Here is a 14,209-nt window from a genome sequence, read left to right as displayed (position 1 = left end):
AGCATGAGGGGCCCACTTGTGGGCGACGGCACTGGCACAGGGCCCCTCATAGTACGACGATATGTCTGACGGTGAGTGGGCCCTCCCACCGGCAGAGACACTTTTGCGTACTATGAGGGGCCCAGTGCCACTGCCGTTGCCCACGAATAGGACACCCACCTGCTCAGGGAACTGGCACTTTCATCTGCACCTTCCTCTGTGTCACCGTGTAAGGTGGTATAGTATGCGGGAAAGGGGCACCTGAGTTTCATCAGTGTCACATTCTGGCTCTGTAGAGTGCGAGGGGAATATAGTGCTGTGGGTCAATGTACCAGCAGAATCATCAGGCAGTTGCTGAGCATCAGTGCACTCCATCTCCAATTCATGTTGGACTGGGAATTCAGAATTTAACTTGATAACACAGGCATAGCATGTGAAAAGAGCTCCATGGAGTAATCTGAATTGTGGGCTGCCGCATCCTTCACTTTTAGTGGAGGTAAAGGAGACAAGGAAAGGGGTGGTTCCCGACCAGAAGCCTGCACTGACAACTCAGTGCTTGCATTTTTTTAAACTTCAGAAGAGAAGGCGATAGAGCTGGAGGCTTTTTTGGCAATGTAAGGCAAAACCATTTCCTGATGCTCTGGCTTTAAAAGCAGTTTACCTACTCCCAGAAAAGGGAGCCTTAAAAGCCTTCTTGTGCCAGCTGATGACGCAGGCTCAAAACCTCCTGCCTTAGCTGCTATTCTGCTTTTGGCAATACCAGCAGATGCACCACCACCATCAGTACCAGCTGGCCCCCCCACACCCACGTCCACGGCCTCTTCCACCATATGTAATAATTTTTGTGAAAATGGACGAAAAATACCAGCAGATACATGGTGCTGTTTCAGAAGTTGACAGCTCTATACAGTCTAGGGATAATTGTAAATCTCCGTATATATTTCATGAGTCAGACACAGATGGTCAAAGGCTTAGTATGGATTAGACAATAATATAAAAATTTGCAAAAGGGTACAGTATCACTAGATACAAGGTATATATAGTATAGTTTAAACATACTGAATCTCCGTATACATTTCAGGAGGCAAACAAAGACACTCTCAGGCCCAGTATGGATCTGATAACAATATAGAAAGTTGAGAAAGGGTACTATGGTGCCCCTGAGGGTACGGCCGCCACAGAGGTACTGCACCTCATCCAAAGGCGTGGTATCCCATCCTCAGGTAAGGAGGGATCACCACTCAGGACTCCTAACCCTGCACTCAACACACACATGTTAGTCAGTGCTTTCTGGGTGTACCCGGCGGGAGGATGGCCTCATCCCAGACTGACTAGGAACGGGTGTTGGGGGTTAGTGTGGAAGGTAGGTACAGTGGGAGGAGCTTAGGTAATGGAGTGATTGTGGGCATCCAATCAGAGAGAGCAAGCTGACAGTTAATGGGTGGAGCTAGTCTGAGGTAAATGGATCTTTCTAGAGAGTTGTCAGTCGGTCACAGGACAGAGTAAGAGCAGGATTGCTGTGAGAGGACTGAGGTTCAGAGAAGAGAGAAAAATCTTGTCCAAGCTCCTAGACTGGAAGGAAGGGGTCCTTGGGGCACGGGAAGTGCAATAAGCCACCTGTGAAGCCCGTTTCTGGAGAAGGAAGGACCAGGCCTCGTTGGGGAAGGTGGCTCCTGAAGGTAGTGGAGAAATACAGGGCAAAGCTAGAAAGACGGAGGTTGAGGTAACTTTAAGGCTGGAGTCACACACAACGATTAAAAAAAACGGTCCGATTTTAACGGTCCGAAATCGCACAAAGGTATCTTAACCAGTGATCCGTTTTTGATGCGATTTTTCTTCATCGATGCGATTTTAATCGCATGTAAGGATCCGTTTGACATCCGTCTGGCGAGATTTTCTCGCAGGATAGCTAAATGGACATATAATGGAGCCCAATGACAGGTTTCCGCACACAAACGAATTAATAGATCTATACACATTAAATACATATATATATATATATATATATTTATATATATATTTTGTACATGTCATAGAGACACATTTATATATATATTTCTAATTCATACAGTTCTTCATTGCAGAATAGCCGCTGAAACATTTGCCGCCTTTTGTATAAGCATTCTCCTGCCCGACATGAAATGACACATGGTTTACATATAGTTAACCATTTAATTTCATGTTTTTTTTTTTATGTCTATCACTATTAATTATATGAGGGTTTGTGGCTAAAATTTTGGAGTTGTAGGGGTTCATTTAAGGGGATAATTCGTTGTATTACATTGCGGGGACTCCCTGCAGCCTCAGTGACGTCTAGATCTATTGTGTGTCTAGATCTATTAATTTGTTTCTTTATTTTACCGGTCACTGTGATTTTACTGTATTTGAAAAAAAAAAATGCTGGCTTTTGGTGCGATTTTACCGCAACTCACACATCGGGTCCGTTTATAATCCAATTTTTTCGTGCCCCCATAGACTTGCATTGTCGAATCCGATCCGAAAATCGGATCCGAAAAAAAAAAAAAACGCATGATGTGAGCTGCCCCATAGAATAACATTGGGATGAATGCAATGCAATTTTTTATCGCATTGCATTCGTCCGATTTAATCGCCAGTGTGACTCCGGCCTAAGTGTCTCAGTCGCAGCTGCATTCAATACTCAAGAAGGCAGCAGTTGGAATAAAGGACCCCGGAGCCTGACCCACGTCGCCAAGTGTGATCCGTGGCTGCCGGCTTGGGACACTGTTAGCGAAGGCCCACAGCATGAAGGAAGGGAGAGATCAGCACAGATACTCGGCCTAGAAAGGATGCACAAGGAGGAGTCATGAACAGGTGTTCCTGATCTACCTTTGAGTTTGCCGGACCACTCCCTCGGATGACACAGTGCCAATTGGGTCATCTTGTGCACAAAACGTTTGAGGAAAAACTCAAAAACTGCACCCAACTGCATCCTTGGTGGCTTTTACAACTCGCCTGCTACACATGCTACACTCACCATCACCGTCAACGGCTCAAAAACACCATCTCAACTGCCCTGGGATACAGCTCTGACCGTGGAGAGCTTCATCATCTTGTCTGCTTTAACACCGGCACAGAGGATCTGCATTGCAGCATCGGCTACCCTAGCTGAGTACCACGAGTGGCGTCACGATCCCCCTTTTCCAAATTAATTATCATACCATCTTCCCCCTCATCTGAACTGTCATCTTCTTTATTGGACACCCAGGGCCACGGACCGGGTCCCAATCACCACCATGACATACTTCCCCCTTAAAAGAGCCTGAAAGGCCCGGTACTGAGTAACCCCCAGCCCTACGTGGCATTTCATTTTATCACCAGATAACAGGGATATATTGTATAGTTTCAACATTATAAATCTACATATATATTTGAGGAGGCAGACACAGATGCTGTCATGGCCAGTATGGATTCAACAACAAATAAAAAGTAGAAAAAGGGTACAGTATCACCAGATCAAAGGTATATATAGTATAGTTTCAACATTCAAAATCTCCTTATTTATTTCAGGAGGCAGACACAGACGCTCTGAGGCCCAGTATGGATTACACAACAATATAAAAAGCAGTAAAAGGGGAATGGATCCCAAGCGTACTGCTGTATACAGTGTTGGGGTCATTTGGTGATCTACATATATATTTCAAGAGTAACACACAGCCTCTCACAGGCTCAGTATGGATCACACCCTTATATAAAAAGAAGATCTGCAAGAAATAATCACACGTGTGTGTCAAAGTTCCAGGTGTCAATTATGCACTTTGAGTGGTGGGTGGAGGATGAATTTCGGGCACAATGGGTACTGGATCAACAGATACAAGGTATATATAGTCTACTTAAAATACAAAGAAAATTTCCGTATGTATTTCAGGAGGCAGACACATATGCTCACACGCTCAGTATGGATTTGACAATAATGTAACAAGTTGAAAAAGGGTACAGTATGACCAGATACAAGGTATATATAGTATAGTTTAAACATTCCAAATCTCTGTAGACATTTCATGAGGCAGACACAGACGCTCTCATTCCCAGTATGCATTAGCCAAGAATATAAAAAGTATAAAAAGGTTACTGTATCACCAGATACAAGGTACATATAGTATTGTTTAAACAGTATAAATCTCCTTATTTTTTTCAGGAGGCAGACAGACGCTCTCAGGGTCAGTATGGATTACACAATATAAAAAGCAGTAAAAGGGTAATGGATCAGAAGCATACAGCTGCATACAGTGTTGGGGTAATTGTAAATCTCAGTAGATATTTCCAGAGTCAGAAACAGATTCTCACTGTCCCAGTATGGATTAGACCACTATATAAAAAGCAGTAAATAGGTAAGGTATCACAAGCGTGCAGCTGTATACAGTGTTGAGTTAATCTTAAATCTACAAATATATTTCTGGAGTTACAGACAGACGTTCACAGGCTCAGTATGGATTACACAAGAATATTAAAACTTGAAAAAGGGTAATGTTTTACAATCGTTGAGCTGCATACAGTGTTGGTGTCATTTTAAATCTCCTTATATTTTATCAGAGTAAGACACAAACTCTCACAGGCTCAGTATGGATTACACCCGAATATAAAAATGAGAAAACAGGAAATGTATTTGAAACGGACACCAGTGTACAGTGTTGGAGTACTTTGAAATCTTCGTTTATATTTCAGTGTCAGTCTGCCAGTCCAGATTCTCCGCTAGAGGAAGGTAGATGGATAAAAGTACAGACGTTAAAGTCGAGTGATTTTAGATGATTTTTAATCTGTAATCACGGGTAAACCTCCCAGGAGAATTTGCAGAGGCGATGCTGACCCTCAATAACTTTAACTGTGGATACAGCTAAGGTCTCTTTCACACTTCAGTTATTTGCCATCAGTCAAAATCCACCAAAATTTGAAAATGGCGGATCCGCTTTTTCTTGTTGCGGATCCGCCATTTCCCCCATTGGGATACATTAGTTGCAGATTTTGACGGATGGTCGTCTGTTGCGTCCGTTATTCGGCGGATCCGCAAAATTCCTTGCGGATTCTGTCTGAGGGGGACGGAGCATGTAACGTTTTTTTCGACGTCAAAATGGCGGATGACTGCGGATCCGCCGTCATCCGCCATGCGGTAGAATGGGCGCCTATGGGCGGCGGATCCGCCGGGAGCCGCGATTTTGCGGAATCCGCCGGCAGGATCCGCAAAATTGCACTGCGCATGCCCAGAAAAAAAGATACTTTTCCAGACAGTCCCAAAACTATATAAGATGGGCTAATTGGGCCCAGACATGCAGTAGCAGCCAGAGAGCAAGCCAGCCAGACAGCAAGCAAGCCATCCACCCACCAAGCCTGCCAGACCACCCACCAAGCCTGCCAGACACCCACCAAGCCTGCAGCCACACAGCTATCAAGAGGCGTGCCAGTACCAGCTTACCAAGTGTGAGTATACCTATGACATTTCTGTGTGTATGGCCTGCTAGTGTGTAGCCTGCCTGTGTGTGTGTGTGTGTGTGTGTGTGGTCGGTCTGCGAGTGTTGCATGTCTGTGGTTTTTTTTTATATTTTTTTTTTCTGTTGCTTGTGTACTGCATTTTATTTTCATACAACTGTAATTATATTGTATTTTTTATGCTGTGATTGAGTGGTGTATGGTATGTGGTGTAATTGGGCCCAGACAATCCGGCACCAGCAACAGTGAAGACGCCAAGCAAGATATCCGACTGCAGCCTGCCTGATAGAAGATTGAACTAGAGCTATAAAGCCTGTCTGCACAGCTGCAAGTCTACCACCTGCAAGACCCCTGGAGCGTGTGCGTGCGTGTGTGTGTGTGTGTGTGTGTGTGTGTGTGTGTGTGTGTGTGTGTGTGTGTAATGCATTTTTATTTTTTTTTCCATTTTTTTTTTTTTTCTGTTGCATGTGTACTGCTTTTTATTTTCATACAACTGTAATTATATTGTATTTTTTTATGCTGTGATTGCTGCGATTGAGTGGTGTATGGTATGTGGTGTAATTGGGCCCAGACAATCCGGCACCAGCAACAGTGAAGACGCCAAGCAAGATATCCGACTGCAGCCTGCCTGATAGAAGATTGAACTAGAGCTATAAAACCTGTCTGCACAGCTGCAAGTCTACCACCTGCAAGACCCCTGGAGCGTGTGTGTGTGTGTGTGTGTGTGTGTGTGTGTGTGTGTGTGTGTGTGTGTGTGTGTGTGTGTGTTGCATTTTTTATTTTATTTTTTTTCCCCCATCTTTTTTTTTTTCTGTTGCATGTGTACTGCATGTTATTTTCATACAACTTTAATATTGTATTTCTTGCTGTGATTGTGTGGTGTAAGGCCGGTTTCATATTTGCACTTTATAGCGCAGTGATAACCTGCACACGTCCGCCAGTAATCCCCGTCCCATCTGGTCATCACCGCCTACTAGCACACATAGGGTGTGCAGATCGCAAGCGTCCATCTTTAGTATGGGGTGCGCAGATTGCAAGCGTTCATGTGCGCTAGTAGGTGGGGATTAGTGGCGGACGTGTGCAGGAAATTGCTGCGCTATAAAGTGCAAATGTGAAACCGTATTGTATGTGGTGTTATTGGGCCCAGACATCTACATCAAACACCAGCCTGACTGATACAGTCAGGCTGGTGTTTGATGTAGATGTCTGGGCCCAATAACACCACATACAATACCATTTAGGCCAGTTTCACATTTGCACTTTATAGCACAGCGATTTCCTGCACACGTCCACCGCAATTACCGTCCCATCCGGTCATCCCTGCCTACTACCGCACATGAACGCTTGCGATCTGCGCACCCCATCTTTATCATAGGGTGCGCAGATGGTGCGCTGGCAGGATTTTACCGTGTGCTGCGCACTTTTGAAGGTGTGCCCTTGTGCGCCAAACGCAGCATGTTGCATTTTGGCGCGCACGGCACACCTTCAAAAGTGCGCAGCACACTGTAAAATCCTGCCAGCGCACCATCTGCGCACTCTATGATAAAGATAGGGTGCGCAGATCGCAAGCGTTCATGTGCGGTAGTAGGCGGGGATTAGTGGCGGACGTGTGCAGGCCATCGCTGCGCTATAAAGTGCAAATGTGAAACCGGCCTAACTGGTATTGTATGTGGTGTTATTGGGCCCAGACATCTGGCAACAGCCACACTGAAGACACCGAACCAGACATCAAACACCAGCCTGACTGATAGAATTTCAAACTCAGCTGCAAATCTTCCACCTGCAAGACACCTGGAGTGTGTGTAGCCTGGCTGTGTGTTATGCGTGTTTGTGGTTTTTTTTTTTTTAAATATTTTAATTTTTGTTCTTTTGAATGTTTCTTGGATTTTATTTTCATATTGTGGTGTGATTAATGTATCTGTTGTAAATTTGCGTTTATTTTTCATTTATTGTGGTATTTAAAATAAAGAGCAGAGTAGCTCCTATTTGTTGGAAAAAAAATAATAAAAAAATAAATAAATAAATTGTTTTGAAAAAATCTCCTTTGTATCATTTTAAAAAAGGTAAAATTAAGTTACCATAAAGGTACTTAAAATTTTTTGGTATACAAGTGTGGTTAAAAGTGAGATTGCAACATACCATGAAAAAATGGGTATACACAGCTGAGTTTTTCAGGGAATTCAAAAACATGCAAACACAGTGGGTATACACAGAAATTAAACACCTTCAATCACTGGTTACACTCTGTTGAGAGTTTCAGGGAATGCAAACACTGGTATACACAGCAATTACACACCTTCAATCACTGGTTACACTCGGTGAGACCTTTAATCACTGGTTACACTCTCGGTGAGAGTTTCAGGGAATGCAAACTGGTATACACAGCACACCTTTAATTACTGGTTACACTCAGTTACAAAACACAAAGAAAGTGGGTTTACACAAAATATTACACACCTTCAATCACTGGTTACACTCTGAGATAAGGGAATGTAGACATGCAAACACTTAAAATTGCGTATAATTAGTTTCAGGGAATTACACATACAAAATGTTTTTTTTTTTTTTTTTTTTAAACTTATCATTTTCTTTCAGTCCACACAATGAAGTGCCACCATACAAGCGGCAGACACGGCCAGCCCAACCGCAGCAGGGATGGACAACGCAGCAGAGATTCAGACCGCAGCAGGGATCCACAACGCGGCAGAAATTACCGGTCAGACCGCAGCAGAAACAGTAACCCTGACCGCAGCAGAGAGGAACAGCCAGACCGCGGCGTACAGGCAACCATTAGTTTCCCTGTAAGTATAAAGACCTGAAAGCTTATTATGATCCTTTGTATAGTAGCTTAACAAGTGTCTTTATACTTGCAGATCACTTCAAGCACTACCATCCAAGCCGCAGCAGAGAAGGTCGCAGCAGAGAGGGCCAGCCAGGCTGCAGCAGAGAGGGCCAGCCAGACCGCAACAGAGACTGCCAGCCAGGCCGAAGCAGAGACTGCCAGCCAAACATTGTTTTCCCTGTAAGTATAAAAGCCTGAAAGCTTATTATGATCCTTTGTATAGTAGCTTAACAAGTGTGTTTATACTTGCAGATCAGTTCAGGAAGCAACGCAGCTGCCCCAAGCCGTAATGTCTTCTCCTGAAAGCTCCCCCTCACATCATCAGCGAGCTGAGGTAAAAAAAAATTTTGTTTTTTTTTATTTAAAATAATTTTTTGGGGGTTAAAAACACTATCCTATTATGTTTTAACAGGAAGCTGATTCAGAGGAGCTTCCAGGAGGAGACGTGCAGGGTGGAGAGACACACGGAGGGGGTGCGCAGATTGTAAGTTTAGCACATACACAGATACATAATGCTACACCCAACACAAACATTCATCACAGTGCACACACCATAACTACGCATCCATCCAAACAAAATTTTTTTTTTTCCCCACAGTCTTCAGAATCCGGTGCCCGCACTAGAGTGACTCCCAGGACATCCCAGGGTCGTCAAGGTGATGCCTCTGGTGGTCGGCAAACGGTAAGTAACCCTATTTGGATAATTGTTTAAATGAACATCATGTGTTTGAATATAATGTAATTTTTTGCTTTTTGTTTTGTTTTTTATCTTCACAGGTTTCACAGCGTGCTCCCCGCAGACATCAGGAGGAGGGTGTCCTTATTGATACGGATGACCTCATCCATGAGGTGGAAATCCGGGAGCCGCTGTGGAACATGGCAAACTGTCTTCACGCCGACCAACCAACCACCCGACGGCTCTGGGATGAAGTCTGTTCTTCAGTTATTGAGAACTGGGAGGAACTCAATGCGAGGGCCAGGGATTTTGTGCGTAAGTATTACAACTTCAGTAACTTATATTCCAGCATGTGAAGTGTTGAATACTAAACCTTTTTTTTTTTTTTTTTTTGCTTCACAGGTGACAGGGTTATCACACGGTGGCGGTCGCTCCGGGATCGCTTCAAGAGGGACTACAACAAAGAGATTCAGACCCCGAGTGGATCGTCGGGAGGACGCCGGGGACCCCAGTACAAAAACTACAAAGCCCTGGCGTTCCTGCGATCTACAATGGTGTGCAGAAGGTAAATATTCCCCAAACAATTTCTGTAGTAGAAATGTTTAACCAAATTTTTTTTCAGCAGACTTAAATTAAATATCAATATTTTTAATATACATTTTTTTCTCCTTTTTTTTTTTAAGCACCATCTGCAGCACTCGGGAGTCTGCATCAGAGTTGCGTCCCTCTGGAGTGATCCCTAGTGAGACCGCCCCCGGTGACCACATCGAGGTATCCGACCCCTCTGTACCTACCCTCTTGTCTCATCCCTCTATCCCCTCCACCAGCACTGGAGCAGCAGGGCAGACTTCATCACATGAAGCTGCTGGTGACGACTTGTTCCCTGTTCCCCACCCCTCAGACACTGCCGCAACATCTCAACCAACTTTTGGTTCTGGCCGGCAGCGTCTGAGGAGTCAGGAAAGGATGACCTTGTCTGACTGTTTGAGTCTAAACTCATCTGTTCAACATGGTTTCCACACTTATGGACAACGGTTATCTTCTGGGTTAACCATGATCAATCAAAGTATCATGGAACTCAGAAGATACATGGAACAGATGAATTTAGAATCAAACCAGACACCGAGACATACCTTTTTTCAATCTGTTGTCCGGCAAATGGAAGGTTTAAGTACTCACCAGCAGATGCGTGTGATGCAAGCCTGTCAGAATGCTCTAGTGGAAGTACTTGCTGAAGCATCCCATCCTCCCCCTGTCCATCCTCCCCCTGTCCATCCTCCCACAATCCATCCTTCCACCACCATCCATCATACAGCCGTCCTTCCTCCTACCACTCCCTCTCCTTTCTCTAGTTCCCCATTCCATTCTTCCCAGTACCTTCCTTCCCCATTGCATTATACCCCAATGCCCTCACCATACCCACCCCCACATACACCTTCAATGTACCCACAAACCTCGTCTGTCCATCCACTCCCGTCCCAACCACATGTGTTAAACCCCCCTTCCACTTCTGGTCCTCATCAACTCCCTCCCCAGTCCCCTACCCCCCCCTCGATGTGGTTAACCCCTCCAATACTATCTCCACCCAACATTATCATAGTTTGTAATTTTTCTGTTGTAATATACCAAAAAAAAAATTAAAAAAAGTACTATACCAAATTAAAAAAAAGGTAATATATTATACCAAAAAAGTTACCAAAAAGGTAATATATTATACCAAAAAAGTTACCAAAAAGGTAATATATACCAAAAATTACAAAAAAGGTTAAAGAAAAAAAAAAAAAAAAAAATACAGTTAATACAAATTGTCAGAAATAAACTGTTTTTTTTTTTTTCAAAAAACTTTATTGTGATGTTTATTTTTTGCTTCTTTCTTTATTCAAATTACACCAGTGGTGTAAAAGGTAAACACAACACTTGGTAACACAATACTTCTTAACACAACACACAACACTGGGTAATATTTCACAGTACACCGGTGGTGTACAAGGTACAAAAAAACACTTGGTAGCACAACATTTGATAACCAACACTTGTGAACATTTCAAAGTGTAAAACGCTTGGTACACAACACTTGGTAACATAGGTACATAACACTTGGTAACTTTACGCTTGGTACCCAACAATTGGTAACACTGCAAAGTGTAAAACTAACCAAATCACATGGTAAAACACAATGCTTGTGCAAAGCAAACACTTGGTAAAATTTCAGATAAAAAAAAAAAAAAAAAAATTACTCACAATTGGTATGAAGAAAATTATATCATGTCATCTTGCCAGTCCACTTGTCCCTCTGGTGTCACAAAATAATCTGCAAAGGTGTCCCTCATTCTTGCCACTGAACCAGTACTCCGAAAAGTTTGCTGCTCATAATCCCACAAGGTGGTTTCAGACACATTTTCATCGATGGAAACTGGTTCCTTTGAAAGGACAAAATTGTGCAGGATTACACAGGCCTTTACCACCTCATCCACAGTCTCTGTTTTCATTTTCATGGCAGTTAACAGGACTCTCCATTTGGCAGTTAAAATTCCAAACGCGCACTCCACCACTCTGCGCGCTCTGATTAACCGATAGTTATAGATTCTTTTCCGGTGTGTTAATCCACGACTACCATATGGTTTCAGTAGGTGTTTAGAAAGTTGAAAAGCATCGTCGCCAACGCACACAAAAGGCATTGGTGGGCCTGTTGTTCCAGGGAGTGGTCTTGGAGGTGGGAAGTCAAAATTGTCTCCATACAAGCGACGGCCCATGGTGGAGATCTTGAATATCTGAGAGTCATTAGAACGACCGTATGCACCAATGTCCACGGCAATGAATTTGCAGTTTGCATCCGAAATGGCCATAAGCACAATAGAAAAGTAATTTTTATAGTTGTAAAACTGTGAACCAGATCCCATGGGTTTCACAATCCTGATATGCTTGCCATCCACGGCACCGATGCAGTTTGGAAACTGGCAGATTTCTTGAAACTTCTCTGCAATCTCCAGCCACCTGTCCTGTGTTGGCTCTGGGATGTATTCCTCCTGTAGAGAATCTCATAATGCCCGGCAGGTCTGTTGTACAATTCCAGCAATAGTGGAAATCCCAATCCGGAACTGGAAATGGAGGGAGGTGAAGGATTCTCCAGTTGCCAGGAATCTTAAAAAAAAAGGTAAAAAAAGTAAAATTAATACAAACTACAAGCCATAACATAACAATAAAAGCCTGCAGAATCTGAAACATTTTAAAAGGTAGATAACTTACCGAAGGGTCACCATCAAACGCTCCGCCGGTGATATAGAAAACCGCATTTGTGTGTCCCTTCTCCGGATTTGTTCTCCAACACGATCCACCAATATCTCAAAGAATTCCATCCGCATGCGCACGTAGTTGAAGAACTTGTCCGGATTCTCCCTCAATTCCAGGTACAGTGTGGAAAAAACGCCACGGGTGAACCTCTGCGCATTAATGGGATGAATCCACTGGCGCCGTCTCCTCATACGCAGGATTCGCAATCTTCTTTTCTCCCTCTCGAGAGCAATAATTGCCAACCGATTCAAGTGAAGATCCAATTCCACACAGAAGCTGTCAATACTCGCAATAACTCCTTCCAAACTCGCACTAACTCCTTCCATCGCTGCCACTAGCTCTAAAACCTTTCAAAGAAATTGTATCACAACACCCTAGATATATTTCTCCCTAGTTTCCAGTATCCAATCACATTTGAGAGCATTCTCCAAGAGCGAATCAAATTTGGGAGCATCCCATTTTGGAGGTGTGGAAAAACGGATCCGTAAGAAAACGGATCCAACGGATGAACAAAACGGATGCCAGCGGATGGAACGGATCCGTACTAAATCGGTATAGCGGATCCTTAAAAAAAACGGATCCGTTCCATCAGCTGGCATCCGTTTTGTTCATTTTTTTGCGGATCCGCCATTTTCAAATTTTGGCGGATTTTGACTGATGGCAAATAACTGAAGTGTGAAAGAGGCCTAAAACGCTAATTAGTGAAGAAAGGATTGCTGTATAGCAGTTGCGTCGATCCCATCACCGTAACTCGTCTCCATCAAATTGTGATCACAGGGAGAACTGTAGACATGGTCCTCACTGCCTATCATGATCTATATCTCAATTTCTGCCACAAATTTGTGCAGACATAACAAAGGCAAATAGGCAAAAAATAGATGAATCAATAAAACCAATCATTTATTAATAAATTTCATAAAATTCTTTTTTACAAGGAAATTTCTAAAAAAAGGGAGTACAAATGTAATGATAGATGCTCACAGAATTAAGCTTTATGCAACATAATCACAGAATGTTTTTTTCTTTTCTTTTTTAAATTTTTTTTACATACAAATTATCTCCAAATAGTGTTTATTTCTTAAGCATAAATTCATAAGCTATATTTATATAAACTTCTGTCTAAATATTTTTAGGGAAAGGCCCAATAGTTCTAAAAGCAGAAGAAACACATCTTTGATTAAATAGTGTGAAATACACACTGCTGAAGGTAAATAACAATTGGGTTTAACTCCCTATACTATGTGTATACCATGATAATCCAAGACAAGGCTAACTAATCCTTAATGGAGTAATCACAATGTATAAATGCTCAGATAGTAGCGACTTTTGTTCTCAATGTTTCTCTGATTAATTACAAATACTTATAAACAAAAATGCATAAGCTTACTTGATTGTGTAAATATGTATCTAATTGTTGTAACAAAGGAACAACCTAACTGTGTGTGCGGCCAAGAAAATTTCTCCTTAATGTGAATATATCCAATGCCTAGTGCAGAGAACTACAGGTTAATCATGTGTCCTGCTTAATATGCCAGCTATACTGATTCAATTTGATATAAGCTATTCCTGCATGATGTAACAATGCAATCCTGTTTGCAATTATACAACAACTTACATGTATAAAACTTCTGCGGCTCTCACATACACATGTCTGGTTACCCCGACAGCGCCGTTTCGCCATACTGGCTTCCTCAATAGGGGGCGTATATGTGTACTGAACACATGTCCATCTATAAATAGGACTAGCTGCAGCAACAGCCCATGTCAGTCCACCTGGCTTGTAATTGCGCATGCATAATTACCAAGGACTTACCATACGAAAAAAAAGGGGTTTCCTCAGCTACTGCTCATGGGACCCAAGCGTGGTTCGCTATAAGTCCCTTCATTATAGCGAACCACGCTTGGGTCCCTTGGTAATTATGCATGCGCAATTACAAGCCAGGTGGACTGACATGGGCTGTTGCTGCAGCTAGTCCTAT

General features: G+C 43.0%; 1 long non-coding RNA gene across 1 annotated transcript; it reads left to right on the top strand.

Annotated features, from left to right (window-relative positions):
• Positions 1-9,134: 9,134 nt before the first annotated feature.
• Positions 9,135-10,441, top strand: LOC141080817 (uncharacterized). The gene is made up of 3 exons (XR_012229122.1): positions 9,135-9,254; positions 9,342-9,504; positions 9,623-10,441. It is a non-coding gene; the product is annotated as an uncharacterized lncRNA (long non-coding RNA).
• Positions 10,442-14,209: the final 3,768 nt, after the last annotated feature.

This window comes from Dendrobates tinctorius, unplaced genomic scaffold (assembly GCF_039654945.1).
Source record: "Dendrobates tinctorius isolate UK_male_01 unplaced genomic scaffold, ASM3965494v1 ptg000004l, whole genome shotgun sequence".
In the NCBI taxonomy this organism is placed as follows: domain Eukaryota; kingdom Metazoa; phylum Chordata; class Amphibia; order Anura; family Dendrobatidae; genus Dendrobates; species Dendrobates tinctorius.
The sequence above is the reverse complement of the archived record's forward strand: the minus strand, read 5'-3'. Positions and strand labels throughout refer to the sequence as shown.